Genomic DNA, 17,500 nt, shown 5'->3' on the forward strand with positions numbered 1-17,500 from the left:
TACATACTCGGTACGGATGCTCGTGCAATATAAAAATCAGAAAATATCATGAATTTACGAAGGAAAAAGAACGTATGTCGTAACTCAATTTGTTCGATGATTTTCGATGAAAGGTAGGAGGTTGGAAAAGAGAAGATTTGTAATTTATCGGAATGCTTCGTACTTTGTAAACAGGTCATGTCCAGTCGGAAACTTGGAACTTGTGATAAAACCTACTTTAAAGTCAATGGCGTGCCTCGCAAGGTGTGTCTCACAGTGATATTACGTACTAGAAATAAAGTAATGTGTCACGTGCGATATCGGTCAAGCTTGACTTCCTCAGAGAATATTTTTGCTTAGAAAAAAAAAAAAAAAGAAAAAAAAAAAGAAAGAACTGGTAAAAAAAAGAAAATAAGAAAAACAGGAAAAAATCAAAGAGAGAGAGAGAGAGAGAGAGAAAGAGAGAGAGAGAAATCGAATGAAAGGTTAAAGGTGAATAATATTGACCACTTTATATCAGCTTTTATAGATAATATTGTGTAGATAACTCTCTAAATGTGTGTGGCTAACTTTGGCCACATGTAATTTTATACCCAATATCTACAATTCTGATCGATCGAACATAAAAATATATAATCTCGCGTTAACATGGCAACTCTCGCACATTAATTTTTGTAGAGCACATGACCTAAGCGACTAAAGATTATTCATACTTATAGAGGTATAGACGATAATTACGAAATTGATGTCTATTGCTAGTGGATGAATATAAATTTACCTACTAATTAATTAATTGCCATTAATTCAGGACATTTCAAGATATAGATTTGATTGTTGTGGTATTTCTGATATATAGGCAGATATATATCAAATAAAACGTATTTAATTGAATTAGACAACGTTCAAGGAAAAAGTGTAAAATCAAAAATAGTATTAATTAAATGAAGTTTATTTAAAACAAAAAACAATACCTACTAAGTTTCACAAAAGAACATACATTCGTTCGACTTTTATTTAGTATTTCTCTGTAAAAGTCAAAATTACCTCTCCCTAATCTTTTTTTTACTCGGCAAATTTTTATCATCGTCGCTACAAAAGATAATCTACGCTTTGTTGAAAATCTTTATCTTTAAATGGCTTTCGTAATGAGCACATAGAAAACTTGCAAATAATAAGAGTAAAAAAGAGAGACAAGGAGACAGACATTGAGAGAGAGAGAGAGAGAGAGAGAGAGATAACGCGATTACATAGATTTGCGTACGAAAAAAAAAGAAAAAATATTTATATATATATGTATATGCACATATATTAATTCATAAGCGCAGATGCATGCAGTGCATACGATATGAATTAACAGCCATTTTTTTTTCCATTAACATAATAAGTACTGTCGAGTAAATTAATTTTATTCGTTATTGTTTTATTCTCACAACATATGAATTCGAAGTATCACGTAATTTTCGTTTAATTTTCGAATATGAATCATCTTGAATTTATTATAACGATTACGTTGTTCTAAGAAAACATAAAAATTTCAATTAGAAAAATATTTAAAATACGAAGATAAAATGAATTAAAGTTAGAAGGAAAGTACTACAATTTGAAAGTAGTACAATTTGATGGAGCTAATTACTTCTTTACTGTTCGAGTTTCATCCTATATCAAAGAGTTTTTTTCATAAGTTTTTTACTACAAAATAATGATGAAACCCTAAGCTAGAATTAAGTGGGAGGAAGAAAGAAATAGACAGAGAGGGAGACAGAGAGGGAGAGAGAAAGAAAGAGAGAGAAAGAGAGAGAAAAGATACGAGCCTCGTAAATTCGTATTCATTTTCGGATTCACATTTGAAAATCTTGCACTCGTTTCTATGAGAAGTATTATTTAATCGTTTTATAGGAAATTTATACTTCTACGACAACGTTCAAAATATAAATATTCTATATTCGTAAATTTTAATATCCTATTTAATTTATATTCCAATAGAAAATATTTAATAAACTTCTATAATTAATTATAAATATATCCGAATTATACGTTATAAAAATTATAAATAATATTTCAAAAAAATATATTAATTAAATTTTATCCGGCGATGCGCGCGTTGTTATATCCACATTGATAATTGTTTCATAATTGGAAAATACAATTTTGATATCGGAAAAGGATTTGTTTATTCATGAGAAAATTGTCCTATCTGAAACCGATCCTTGTTATATTAATTTCCATCAAATTTTTGAAATGAAACTTTTCCTAAAACATAGACAAATCTTTAAGAATTTCAAGAAATCATTTTCAATTATAGAGGCTCGTCTCCAATGATTTTTCTTGCCTCTTTTTTTTTCTTCTTCTTCTTTTTCTGTCTTTTTTCTTTTTCTTTTCTTTTCTTTTCTTTTTTTTTTTTTTTTTTTTTTTTAATCACATTTCAATGAAATGAAACATATTTTCCCTATTTCCGTCGTTATGTATACACTTTTTTTCAATACTACTTTACGTACAGTAACAATTCAAAGGATTTGCCGTTTATTGGATAAAAGGGTAAAGTCACTTCCGTCGTGCATTAACTCTGTCTTTTGTCTTCATATTAGATTCCATGAATATAATCCAATCGCTTCGACTTGGGGATGAGAGAAAGAGACAGAAAGAGGGAAAGAAAAAGAGAGAAAGAAAGAGAGAGAGAGAGAGAGAGAGAGGGAATGAGAAAAAGAGAAAAAAGAAAGTAGACTCTATGCAAAGAAGAATAAGAAAGTGGGTGTATTAAAGCGACGAAGTTAAAAAGTAAGTATGAGGAGAAAGAGGAGGGAAAAGAGTAGAAGGAGGAGGAGATGGAGGAGGAGAAGGAGGAGTGTTTCAGTTTTCTCGATAACTTACGTAATGACGCAAACATAATTTTGACGATGAATTTGAAAAGAAGGAACGGCTAAATGATCAACGTGAAATAAAACGATCGATTGTACGATTATTTGTAAAATGATGGCGATGACGATGATAACAAAGAAGAAGAAGAAAATTAAAAAGAGAGAGAGAGAGAGAAAGAGAGAGAAATCGAACGAGCACTAGAGAAGAAATGAGAGTGTATATGATAGATAAAAGAAAAATAGAAGAAAAAAAGAAAGAAAAGAGAGTAAGATAAAGGAAAGAGGTCGATCGAGGGTCGGATGATAAAAAAAAAAAAAAAAAAAAAAAGGAAAAAGGAAAAGAAGGAAGGTTTAACGGTAAATACTCTCTCGTTCCCGCCAATCACAATGTATAGAACGCAGAACCATTTCCTGCGTTGCTTCTCTCGATCAATAAACCATCCTCATTCCCTTTAGTGAAACGCAAACGCAAAGTACACGAGACAGATAGTGCACTATATGCATCACACGCATTAGCAAAGAAACCTTTATATAAGATGTTCCTTTGATAAGATCTCTAATTTGGGAAACGTGCAATTTACAAATAGATTCTGAACATTGTCGAGTATTTCAAAAATATCTGTGAATACGTGTTTAATGATTAAATCGTGTATACTATTTCGTAAATCTTTCAAAAATATCAATTGTAAAAGAATAAGATGAACAAATTTATTTGATCATCTCTCACGTTTCTTTTCTGTTTCTTTCTCTCTTTTCTCTTTTTTTCTTTTCCTTTTTTTTTTTCTTTTTTTTTGTTTTTCTATTTATATTTGTCAAAATGACTAAAAGACATATCTAATCAAAAATTGAATATACTTTCTTAAAGAAATTACAATTTGTACATTTTAAATAGATACGTTTGTCTTTTCATGCGTATGATTCTTCTGTATAGAATATATTGGCTATGTTGTTCGTGTGAACATACGGCGCCACGATGCTTTCGTACAGAGCGAATAGAGGAGGAAATTAATGGCGAGGTCGTCTACGACGATCCTAAATGCTTCGGAAAAAGGAGAAGAAGCCTTGAAAAAGTCATGGATATACGAGTAAGAGGAGACGAAGTGCGTTAGAGGGTAGCTAAAATGTGTTTCAGTAAATCGTTCTAGGGCGTGTTACCGACGATACGCGATAGTACGCAAAAAAAGAGTCCGAGTCTGAGTTCAAGAATTCAAAAGAACTGAAATATGTAGATACATATACAAGTTACTTATGTAAATTATATATATATATATATATATATATATATATATATATATATATGTATATTTAATATATGCATTTCTTTTCTTATACATATAATGTCTACTTCTTTTCAAATCCTGTTACAACGATAAAACGTACATAAATAATATCAAAAGGAAAAAAAGATATATAAAGATAAAAGATATATATATATATATATATATATATATATATATATATATATATATAATATATCTATTATATCTTTATAAGAAAATGCGATAAAAAATTCTTTTTAAATACAATGAAAAATCACTATCGTTTATTATACTCTTAATACAAGAGATATTTATTTCTATAAAATTCTTTACAATTGTTGAAGGATTTTATACGTTTTAAAAAAAGTTATTCCCTCGTAAATAATAATTTTTGACGTTATTCCAAGAGAGAAAAAAATCCATTTATTTTCTTCTTTATCTACGTACGTACTTACACATGCTTTCTCTTTGATACTTCCATGAAAAAAAAAAAAAAAAAAAATCGCATTGACGTGTAAAAACATACGAAACGTCTAATAAACGGGCTAATATTTTTACTTATCGAGTAGGCGGTATTGATATTGTGTATCAGAAAAAGATGAGGGAAAGAAAACCGAAAAAGAAAGAAAACATTAGTTTTGATGAATTCGAATCAAGAAAATTTTCACTTTGTCTAATCGAGTATCGCCTATTTTTTTTTTCTTTTTTTTTCTTTTCTTTTTCTTTTTTTTTTTTTTAACGAGCTAAATTGAAATACCACCTACTACTGCCTACAAGGCAGAATGATCATCATTTATGAACCATGTCCTTTATCTTCTCATATTTCTTCATGACGCGACATATTACTACTTACTGATCCATGAATTATAAAAAAATGTATTCTTTTACAATTTACATAAAAACGGCCTTTATGACACAATCCACTTACAATGGAATTCATTTTATATTCCCGTTTTCAAAGTGAACTTACATTCGTTATCTACTCAAAACGAAATTTACGTACACACATACATACATATACATATTGTTTCATATCGTAGATCAAGTTTTTAATCTTTTTTGAACTTTGGTATTTTTCAATTTATTCCCTCGTAATATTCATAACGATTTTTAATTAACTTTTAAAGGCGAATCTAACGAAAATTACATTATTTAAGAATCTCATACACGTAGACGTGCGTATATAAAAAAAAAAAAGTGATCTAAGAAGAAATGGACCACGAGCAATTAAAAATGTTCGTTCTAAAACGTTTAATTAGGAAAATTATAACATTAATGAATGTCACGCTTCAAAAGTTTGAGGAGAATAATTAAAAGAAAAAAAAACAAAAAAAAAACAAAAGACAAGAAAAAAAAATATGATTGCTGCAATCAATATGTTGTAAATTATAGGAATGGCTAATAAGTAACTTGCCTCTAACAGGTATACATATGTATAACATAGTGTAGAGGCTAGTGACCTCCTTCAAACATTAAAATCCGCTTTGAGGTCAAGCAGTACTCAGAGTAGGATTCGGTTAATGTAGATTTTTTTTTTTCCATGTCGTTACGAGGTAACCAGGATAAGAGAAGGCTTTCCCTTGGATCTCAAGTGGAACCTTCGTAGGAAGAGAATGCCTTTGAAATCTTTTCATTCGTTAATTTTCATGCATTTCTTAGAGACTTGGAAAAAAAGAAAGAAATTGTTTGTAGGAGAACAAACGAAACGAAACGTTTTCAAATTATACACTATTGATGCACGAATCTTTTTCTGAAGAAGTTTATGTTCGATTGTCACTGATAAATTTTACTAATTATTAACTATAAAAAAAAAAAAAAAAGAAAAAAAAAAGAAAGATACTCTTACTCATATAACAATTGACAAAAACGAAAACAAAACAAAACGAAAAAAAAAAGAGAAAACTATTAAATATATCGTCGAAAATTAAGCCAAATGTTGACCTACATTTCTTGTTTCACTTTTTCTTCCTTCCTTTCCTTTTCCTCTTTTATCTTTTTTTCTTGTTTCTTTTCTTTTCTTTCTTTTTTTTTTCTTTCTTTTTTTTTTTCTCATTCATTAAAACCCTCGCGATTATTACTACTCGAATATCGACTATGCTCTCGAAAATTTCGAGATATACCTATTCGTTAATTAATACAACGAAATGTGAAAGCTAATATGCTTTTTACAGGCACGAAAGTTTCGCTTGTATACAATTGAAATCAATATCTTGGCGAATCTCCAATGGTTAAGTATGTCACAGTGTTAAAGGGTTGTCGATCTTTACATTACGCATCTGACATCGAGCCAAGACAAATAGGAAAATCGTTTAACTTTTATCACGTTGTTTCATGGATTTCGATAATCCGATCGAATCGGTATAATCCTTACTCCGAGAAGTTTAATTTAAGTCTTAGAGAACTTGGAATAGATCAATGTTGTTTAATACTAAGTTTAGTGATTTCGATGAATGGAATATAATGTCGTTCTATTCATCCTCTAAGACTATGACTTAATATAATGGGAAACATAATTAATGTTTTAGTAATTGTTGGTGTTGCTGTATTAATTATAATTACAATAGATCTTCCTAAGGAGGAAATTTTCGTAACAGGTCTACATAATTTGTAAGATAATCCGCATCTCTTTTGAATTAATTTATTTTGAGTTAAAAATAGCGAATGCATTTCTCTCTCTCTCTCTCTCTCTCTCTCTCTCTCTCTCTTAATTCGTCCATTTAATAATTATTAATTACGAAATATCATATAGATGTATTTATCGAGATATCATAATTTTGGGTAAAATAAAATAAGAGAAAAAAAGAGGAAATCAGAGGTCACATTGAAATCGTTTGGGCTTGTTATCACGAATAAACAGAAATTTCAATGATAGTTCCAGATGATAGTTCTCGATGTGTATGTGTGCGTGTATATATATATATATATATATATATATATACATATATTCGAATGCATCGTAACGTATGTAATTAGAAAACAAGCCGCATCGAAGTTGACGTGATACGGGATGAGCATGTAAAGCATACGTTGAAACCGCTTTAAACGAGAAGCACTGAGCTAGCAACAATCCAAAAGCGTAGCTTGTGAGTATCGTTCACGAAAGGTTCACCGATAATCCTGCATTTGATGTTATGCCGAATGAACGTAGTATAATACGTATATATACGTACGTATATACATGTACGTATGCACATACGTATATACTTGAGTTACGTCTGTACTTGAAATATGTACATTCATTTAAGTAACTAGAAACGAGGTTGTCGGTACGTACGCCTTTCAAACATTTCGTTCTTGAAACGTGACGCACGCGAACACTTTACCGTTGATTAAGCTTAATAGGAAATATATTTGTTAAAAAAGAAATAGAAAAAAAAGGGAAAGGAAAAAAAAAGAAAAATATAAAGAAAGAGAAAAATAATAAAAAAAAATAAGATAATCGTTATAAACAATTACGACGAAGATGGATATATTCGCTATATTTTTTCATCACTGTATGTTACGTATATGATTTATATCTATATGGCGATTAAATTAAAAGAATCGAATGAAAGAATCGTAAAATATTATCCATCATCTATCTGTCATCCTTTCGTTATATATTGTACATTGTTTCTAAGTAAAATGATTTTGAAATACATTTTATATTCTTTATATAACAAGGAAATTTTTCAAACGAGTATTACGATATCTTACCGTTTACCATTTTAAAAATACAAATTATTTATAGATATGAAAAAAGAAAGAAAGAAAGAAAGAAAAAATGTTATTGCACAATATTATAGAGAAATAAATTAAGTCGATCGAAAAAGACAAGAACGATTACAATAATATTAATTTTGTTAATTTTCATACTGTCTTTCAATCGACAAGAGAGAAAATTCTTGGCGTCGTTATAATTTCGTATTTTGTTCTTAATGTTGCTATTTATAACACCGGAGGAGAAGGCCAGTACAATACGTTTAACTCGCTATGTACACGGAAGTAATGTGTAATTTAGCGATAGAAATCTAAGGGTGGTGAAAACTCTGGGATGGAGCCAATGCGATTAAATTCTTGAAATATTATATCGTCTCAGTGCCAAGTTTGAAAAGGAATAAAAAAAAAAAAAAAAAAAAAGAAGAAGGAAGAAAAAAAAGAAAAGATAAAGAATGAAGAAGATTCATATTTCTTTTTCTATGGGAAATATAATATCTCTGGGGAATTTCTTTTATATACCTACAAGTGTCGTGTATGATGATAATTGTATGGTACGTATATGTTGTATATTTTTTATAATGCATTAAATACAAATCAACGAAGCATGACATATATATATATATAAGGGCTGTTTAGAGACTGGAAAAATACGTTGGATATAAATCTAAATATTCTCGATTAGATCGAGAGGCACTCATGCGCAGCAGGTGAAAACATGAAATTTATGTCGACGGAAAAGATTGACTATGAACTCATTTCTTCTCATACTTTTACCTACACGTATTTTTACGATGGCATTTCATTCATGCACGACGTAATTAACACTTATGTAATTTATAAAAAGAAAAGATTATAATCCCCTGCGTGTAACACGTTAAAAGGTTCTAATACATTAAGATCGATTCGATAAAATCCGATAAGATCATAATTTAATCGTCGTTTAATCATAGATTCATAGATATTGTTTAAAAGGTATAATTACGTAGGAAATATTGAAAATTGTATAGTTTATAAAGCTAAGAAATATATTCATTAAGTATCGAATTTACCGATCAATTAGCTTTAATCAATATTTATTTATTACAAAGAATAAACAAAAATTAAGAAATAATCATAGTCGATTGTACGATTCTCACAGAGTTTTGTAGAGAAACGTCGATAAGGTATCGCAACTTGATTAAATCCGTTCGGATAGAACGTGATTACGTCACAAAGTAACGTCACAATATGTCTACAATTGAAGTTAGCAAGCAATAGAAAGTTCGAGCATGAAAACGTTGTTCTAGAACGACGTACAATAGTGTCCGTTAATCGAGAATAAACTTCGAAGTCAAATGAATACGCCTTTGAGATATTCGAAAGATGATTCGTACAAAACTTGTACAGCCTGCAAGTAACAAGATGCAACAAGCGGTTTCACCCTCATTACCCTATCCAAATTCAACCTACTCCTTTCTTCCTCAAACCTCCTATTCACATCGATTCCCAATTGTTTCTTGGCAAACGGAGGCCTCTGACAAATAGTCGATGCCTTTGCGAAAAAGGGACAGACTTGTTGATAATGGAAGGTTTGAGAAAAAAAAATTTTCTTCAAGCTTCTGCTGATTTGGCAAAAAAATTCAAAGTAGGAAGAAAGAAAGAACGAGAGAGAAAGAGAGAGAGAGAGAGAGAGAGAGAAATTGAAGAAAAACTAGCCTTGATAAATATAAAAATAAAATACTAATACGATATGAATATATAATCCCAAAGGTAGATTTAGCTTGCAGACATGATCAAATGAATTTTTATATAGACTTTAGTTATCTATATATATATAAAAAGAAAAGATTATAATCCCCTATATATATATATATATATATATAATATTTTTATATTCCAATATTTTAACTGATGGTGAGTTATTAATTTATATTATACATCATTGACATACAAAAATCGGTTGTTTCGAACGAATTAATAGATCAATGAATGTGAGAGATTGAATAAATTCGAACAAATTCTCTTAACGTCAGAAAAGTTTATTTCTAAAAATAAAAAATGAAAAGAGAGAAGAGAAAAAAAGAGAGAGAGAGAGAGAGAGAGAGAGAGAGAGACAGAGAAAGGGAGAGAACTGTTGCATCGAGTTCACGTAAGAGAAAAAGAGATGATCGATATTGGCCTATTGCGGCCATGTTTTGTTCGATATCCTAGACTCAAGTAGCGATCTTATCTACAGAGTTACACTAGGGTAGTTATTTGACGAGACTCGAATAGAAAGCTTCCGTCGGACTCTCGCGTTAAAGCTCGACATCGATAAGGCCCGCATGAACGAACACAAGAGATTTCTTCGTTCCCTTTTGAGTGGCCTTATAAACTATAATTCCGTTATACGATATTTCGTTATTGAACGAACTCGATCAAAAATCCAATGAAAATTACTATGAGAATGCCCGTTGCTATTTATGATGTGTCAGATGATTGCTATTAATATTTATTGCTTATATGAAATATCATTTTTATTTGAGAGAAAAAAAGGCATGACTCTTTTTCTTCTTCTTCTTCTTCTTTTTTTTTTTCTTTTACTTTTTTCTTTTTCTTTTCTGCTCTTCTTTTTCTCGTTTTTCTTTTTCTTTTTTTTCTTTTTTTGTTCACAAAGGGAAAAAAATTTCGCGAGAACTTAGATTTTCATCTTGACTCGCGTGTAATTGATTTTTGATACTTATCATACTTTTAACATTATTGTTAAAAAATAATGGAAAAGCTATGTTTTTGCGAGAACTGATGACATTTCTTATATACGATATTATCCAATAGTAAAAGATATCACTACCTTTAAAAAAGAATAATAAGAACTAAAGATAGTATCGCAATTACGATTATTATCAATTAATGAAATGACATATGATATGTCAATATAATATAAAAAAAAGGTTGAATATTTTTCTAAAGGCAATACATATTTTAACACATATATGTTTTCTTGCGACATTTTAACCGAGCAGAGTCTCTCATGTAATTCAATCTGAAATGTCATCCTTATCGCCACCCACTTTTAAACTCGTCCACTATCCATTTAATTATAATTATTCTACTTCGTACATTTGCGCGATGCATAATTAACGAAAAGAGCATAACTTAAAAGGACTCTACTTTTTTCGCATTCTTTCATTTTCCTTCCCTTTTTCTTTTCCCTTTTTCCTTCTCTCTATCCATACCACCTATCATATTTTCGTCGCTCATGAAGAATTTTACACGATTCACGAATTTCCATTTATTAAATATGTACATAAATGAAACGGTTTAAAAAGTTTCGATAGTACCATCCCATATACGAGAGGCAAAGTAACGTGATTAAAAAATCTTCTCGGTACTATGAGCAGAGGAAAAGTTGATACCGGAACCTGTTGACCCTGTGAAAGGTTTTCGGTCGAGAAAGAAATAAAATTGGAGTCCGAGGATATCCGTATATCTTTCTTGTGGTCAGTCATGGATAAAAAGAGAAAAAAAGAAAGAAAGGAAAAAAAAAAGAAAAAGAAAAAGAAAAAAAAGAAGAGGCCGAAAAAAAAAACATAAAAGAGAAGAATGAAAATAAAGGGTGCTGCGAACTTAACGAGAAGTTATATTTTTCGATGGGTAATGGAAAATCCAAAGGATAACGACAGATCGATAATCCCATGGGACGACAAAATACCAACGAAAGATTCCAAATAAAAACGTATGACTATCCTTTGTCCCCTTCTCTCTCTTTCCCTTTCCCTTCTATATCCATTTATTTATCTATCTATCTATCTATCTATCTATCTATCTATCCGTCCATCCATCTATCTATCTATCTCTTTCTCTTTTACACTCTCTCGTGAGAATCAAATTGTTAACACCCTTCGAGAAAAGAAAAAATGTCACCAAAGCAGGATACCAAAAATCCCAAGAGTCAATTTTATGAGTACCAATAAAGGTTTGTCCTTTCGAGATAGTCTTTCACAAGAACGAGAAAATTTCAACGACGCGATGACTTTTCCTTTTATCTTTTTCTTTTCTTTTCTTATCAAGACGATATCTTTCGAAAAGGACACGATTATCAAAGAAAAGCTTTATACAACAAAATTGCATTCTTTTTGATCGAATGCTTTCTCTCTCTCTCTCTCTCTCTTTCTCTATCTCTCTCTCTCTCTCTCTCTCTCTCTCTCTCTCTTGAAATTTCATGCAGATAAGAATAATATTTCACTTGAATACGTTTCGTTCTAGCAAAACTCGATCGATGGAAAAAAACTTCTATTATGACGAATGGATATGAGTATTTAAATGTGTTACATAGTTCTATAGAGAAGAGACGCAATTCAAAAGACTCGACTCGTCACTCTATCTCGTCACTTTTATATTAATTACAGGAAATATTTTTTCCTCGTTTTTCCATTCGTACCATGTATTAAAACATTTATGTGCACTATTTAATTCTTTCAGTTCTGAAAAAAGATGACAAAAAATCGAAATGAAAAAAGAAAAAAAAAAAAATATTCACGTATCAATTGTATACTATGGATCAAACTTTACGGAACATTTTGTAAATAAAATTAAAGCTTTTTGAACGATCGGATCACGTCTATAAAAAGTAGTTCCCCTATTACGTTCAACGACAGAATAACACTTTTGAAATGATCTTTATCATCGGACATATATATGTACATACGTCAAGTTAGAGTTCACACGAGTCTCTGTATGCTCTTGTATGAATATTGCGTCGCGTTCGAATCGAATATGGGTCATGCGAGTGACCTTTCGAACTGCCAGCAGATCGTATGTGTTTCGTCGTCTTTCTTCGAAATCGATTCACCTTTCTATTGAAAGAGAATATCTCATCTACGAATTTTCGTACATAGACATATTTCGTACAGCTGTTACTAATTTACATTTTCGAGAATACTTTAATCTTTTGTTCTTAAAAGCAATTTTGATCGACGAAATCTTCCATTAACATTTCATGGACGATGTAAATATAAGATCGTGTTTCTATTGTTATAGCATAGATTATTATTGATTTATTGAGAAACAATTTTACGAGAAATTATTTATAATTATTGCAAAATTTGTAAGAAAATAGAAGCGTATTATGTGATATCGGATTACGTTCGAATTAAATTTATGGTGAATAATATATCTAATAAATTAGAATATATATTGTTTTATCAAACGAGAGAATTCTAAAACGTTCCTAATCGTTTTAGATCGATGTCGCGTGTAAAAATTATCGTTCAGTTGCTGTCGTATCGTCTCTAAAGGTAGGAAGAAACCTTTAAAGCTTTAACAAATCATGTTGATCGACTGTAATCGGAGAAGAACGTCGTAGAAATGTAGAGGTATGGGAAATGCTAATGAAAGAAATAGAATTGTCAATGGCTCGATTTAAACCTTACAATATTGGATGAAGACACATTAGTTTAATGCGTATTTTATCATTCTTTAAAGTAAAATACTATTAACATCGTATAGTGTGAGTGATATTGAATTTTTTAATTGTTTAAAATTGTATAAGATCTAATTAAATTATATTATGTCATAGTATCGATACAAAAAAAAAAAAAAAAAAAAAAAAAAAGAAAAGAAAGATAAAAAAAGTATCAATATCCAGAGTCTTCAAATAGAAAAATCTTTTTCTATCCTCTCAAGATATGTTTCTTTCGTATTACCCAAAGATACATAAAAATTCAATAACATAGAAATCCCAACAGGACTTAGGAAAAAGAAAACATTGCATAAAAATTCTCGTGAAGAAGATAAGGCAATTTTTATTTTATAACATTGTCTTCAGGATTTATGGATAAATGCACGCATAAGTCGCATTTTATTCGGTCGACGTTACTCGTATCTTACAATACCATTCCCCTTTTTTTTCTTCTTCTTCTTCTTCTTCTTCTATTTCTTTTTCTTTTTCTTCAGATCTTCGCGATAAAAATGTAAGAATAAGCGAATCCGTTCTCAACGATACAAATATTGACGAGAGCATCAAGATATTTGCTTGGTGGTATTTTAAGTAAATAACACTTGGAATATACTAGTTTGAGTAGACAAGTTGGTGTGAGGAAGAATGACGCGAATCAAGTGTGTAACGATTACTGTCTGTACATACATATACATATAGACAAAAATACAACATATCGCATATGCGTGAATATTGAAATATGGAATAGAGACAAAAAGATATATATATATATATATAAATATAGATTGACATTTTCTACGGCTGTTTCTTCTCGTCAAAATTTCACGACATTATATGAGGTCAACCGTCAGCTTGTCTAGAAATGATTTCGAAGTAGGCAAGAATTAGAAAGAGATTCGTCTCGACTTAATAGAATATACGCAACGGCCAAACCAAACATTGCCAAAAGCCGAGCATACTCTATGTCGTTAAAAGCTCCGGCCACGTCACGGAAAAGCTTCAGCTGCACCCACGATACGTGTGTGTGTCGAACACTCGCCACTCGACGCGCTAAAGCTCTTCGAAGCCGCTAACGTGAGAGTGTTTGATTTGCCATCGTCGTCAAAACCCGTCGATTAATCCTCCGATTCGAGATATGGATTCGATCGAATCTCATAGCGACTGCCTATCTACCAACCTACTCTCGAATGTCCTTCTCTGACCTTCGATCGACTTTTTCTCCTTCTCTTCCTCCTATTCTCAATCATCATTGTATCATCGATATATATATATATATATATGTGTGTGTGTGTATGTGTTTGGGTGTATGTATATATGTATGTATGTAGGTATGTTCGTATGTTGATGACGACCTTTTGCCATTGTTTCCTGTGTAGTATCGAATTTTTAGTACGCCATTTAAAAGATCCGTTATCTGTGCCAAAGATAATATCGCTCGAGTTGCCGCTTTTACTATCTTTTGCTTGTAAGATTCAAATAGAATCTCTTCTATCAAGACTAATTTTCATGATTCATCGATACGAACGTTCGAGTTTTGTTTTTTTTCTTTTCCTTCTTTTCTCTTCTTGTTTTTCTTCTCTTTTTGTTTTCTAACGCGCATCGTAGCAGTAGATTTTATGTATTATATATTATGTATTATGCATATATGTATATAGTAGATATGTACCATAGAAAAATGTTGAATATATACATATATATATATATATATATATATATATATATATATATATATATCAAATAGGTATCTATCTAAGAAAAATGCAACGTGTCCCGTACGAATAATTGTTAAATTTATAACGATAACAGAAGATCTTCATAAATTTTTTCACATTTATTCAATCTTGAAAAATGTCAAAGTTTATTCAAAGAATTTTTAACTATCGTCAACATTACCGATGTTATTTATATAGATAAATTCAAATGGTATATCGTTATATATCATTCTACGTGTGGGATGTTACGTGGTTTGCTATTTCATGCCAATTTAATGACTAGAAGTTAAACAAAGACAACAATACTCTGAACTATCCATAGATATATTCTGAATCTAAGAAACGTATTGCGTGAAATAGAAAATCTAATTACGTTTCTCTCATAAGTCTTGTATATCTACGTACACACATGCATATGCATACATATTACCAGCCAAGAAAAATATTCCTCTAGCAAGAATAAAATCTATGAAATATAATGACAGGTTTTAACAAATTGTTTTACACGATTGGTGAATTTCGAATAAAAGTCGAGGGCGAGCATTTGCTTTTGGTACTCTGCTAGAACACGCCTTTCTTAACATGTGCCGAATAAATACGAAAATTTCTTAGGTACCGAAATAGAATCATTTGCCTAACGCAACGACGTTACCAGTTTGAAAGCACATGGTTTTACGTCGAGCAAAAGCGAAACGTAATGTTTTACCTTCTTCTGATTATCTAAAAAAAAAAGCGTACGCCGCATTTTAAAAGATAAAAAAGAAAATGAAAGAGCATACTCTAAATCAATATTTTCTAATCTATTTTCGATATTATATATATATATATATATATATATATATATATATATATATATATACACAATACAGTCTAACAGATAAAATTTCTTTAAATTTCTCATTACATTGAGATTTATCTCTTCTCGAAAAATTAATCTATAAATTGTAAAATCAAATGTCAATATAGTACGATATCTTTCAATAATTAAATTTATATTTGTTAAATTGTATATCATTTAGGAACAGATTATATTACCATTTTATTATAACTCATACTTCGTATCCAATTAACGAATCGATTGGTGATTTCTAATATCGACATTTTTTTTCTAACATATATCTTCTTTATAGACAATAATGTATGATAATTTTATGCATAATTTTCTCTATACAGTGAAGTATTAACTACGATTTTATTACGGCGCACGAAGGACGATCATAAATATTACAATGCTTTTCTATTACTAAGGACACCTTGTTAAAAATATGTACACACATATATGTTATATCAATCATTTTATACGAATAACGAAATAATACTCGAGTTTGTTTTTATCAATTCTAGTTAGAATTAAAATTGCTTATATTATGTTCAACGTGAAGATTGAATGATACTTGAAAAAACAACACAGTCCGGAACGATAGATTCTGAATAATAAAAAAAAAAAAAAAAGAAGAGAGAGGGAGAAAGAGAAAAAGAACGATTTATTGAGATTGAAAAGAACAAAATGATGACTATTGTGTTTTCATTATTCGTGGAAAAATTGTATATTGCGCACCAGTCATCGACCGATCTAGTGTTTACGTTCGCGCAAAGAACGACTCGAGTCGTCGCGCATCGAAGGATCGACCGGGCTTTTAACCCTCCTACATTACCTTCCTTTGACCTTAAAGAAGGTTCGCTTCGTTGATAATATACGTTCTGAGAAACGACTACCGAGGTTATTCTTTAGCGAAAAGAAAGAGAGAGAGAGAGAGAGAGAGAGAGAGAAAGATATTGATAGGGAGACAGAGAATATATAACAAGTTCTTTCTTAACGTCTTATAATAAGCTTTTTAAATATATTATATATATATATATAATACATGTGTATAATAAATACTAAATCTTTTCAAATGATATATGCAATTTACATATGAATGTGTGTATGTGTGTATATGTATACACATATAGCAACGGGTTCAACTATTGTGATTATTCTACTTTAGATATATTTATACAGAAATATACGTACGTAGGGTAGGTACATTACAAATTTTGTTTTGTACGAGAAATGACGTAAGACAGACGATAAATGACGTAAATGCAGTATGCATAAATGCATGTAGCGAAACAACCCTTCTCAACCGTGTCTTTTCAGAATGATTTATAAGACATTAGATAAATGAACGTATAATGCTACGTGTAACTAAAGAACAAAAAAAAAAAAGAAGAGTAACTAATAACGCAAATTAAGGGAGATTAGAACGAAGTAAATATTTTCACATTTACTATTAGCTTTATGTTTCATTAAATTCGTAGAAACAAACTAAAGGAAAATTCATAATCTCGTTCTACGATTGTTTTCGAATTTCGGAAAAGTGCATTAAACTCGAATGAAACGTTAAATTTGCCAGCTAAACCAATGATATCTCGAAAAACATATTATACGCTTATAATATTATTCGAAGAATAATTGGATAAAAATTGGATATAAGGATCTAATTCTAATATGTAAAAATAATAATAAAAAAATAAAGAAGCCTTCCTCGAGACGGTACAAAGCTAAGAAGGGAATTTCTCGAGAGAGACATCTAAGAT

General features: G+C 30.3%; 1 protein-coding gene across 3 annotated transcripts in view; it reads right to left on the reverse strand.

Moving 5' to 3' along the window:
* LOC124422175 (putative uncharacterized protein DDB_G0288537) overlaps positions 1–17,500 on the reverse strand; it is a 45,034-nt gene that overhangs the window by 26,114 nt on the left and 1,420 nt on the right. The window lies entirely within an intron of this gene.

This window comes from Vespa crabro, chromosome 2, assembly GCF_910589235.1.
Source record: "Vespa crabro chromosome 2, iyVesCrab1.2, whole genome shotgun sequence".
Classification (NCBI taxonomy): Eukaryota; Metazoa; Arthropoda; class Insecta; order Hymenoptera; family Vespidae; genus Vespa; species Vespa crabro.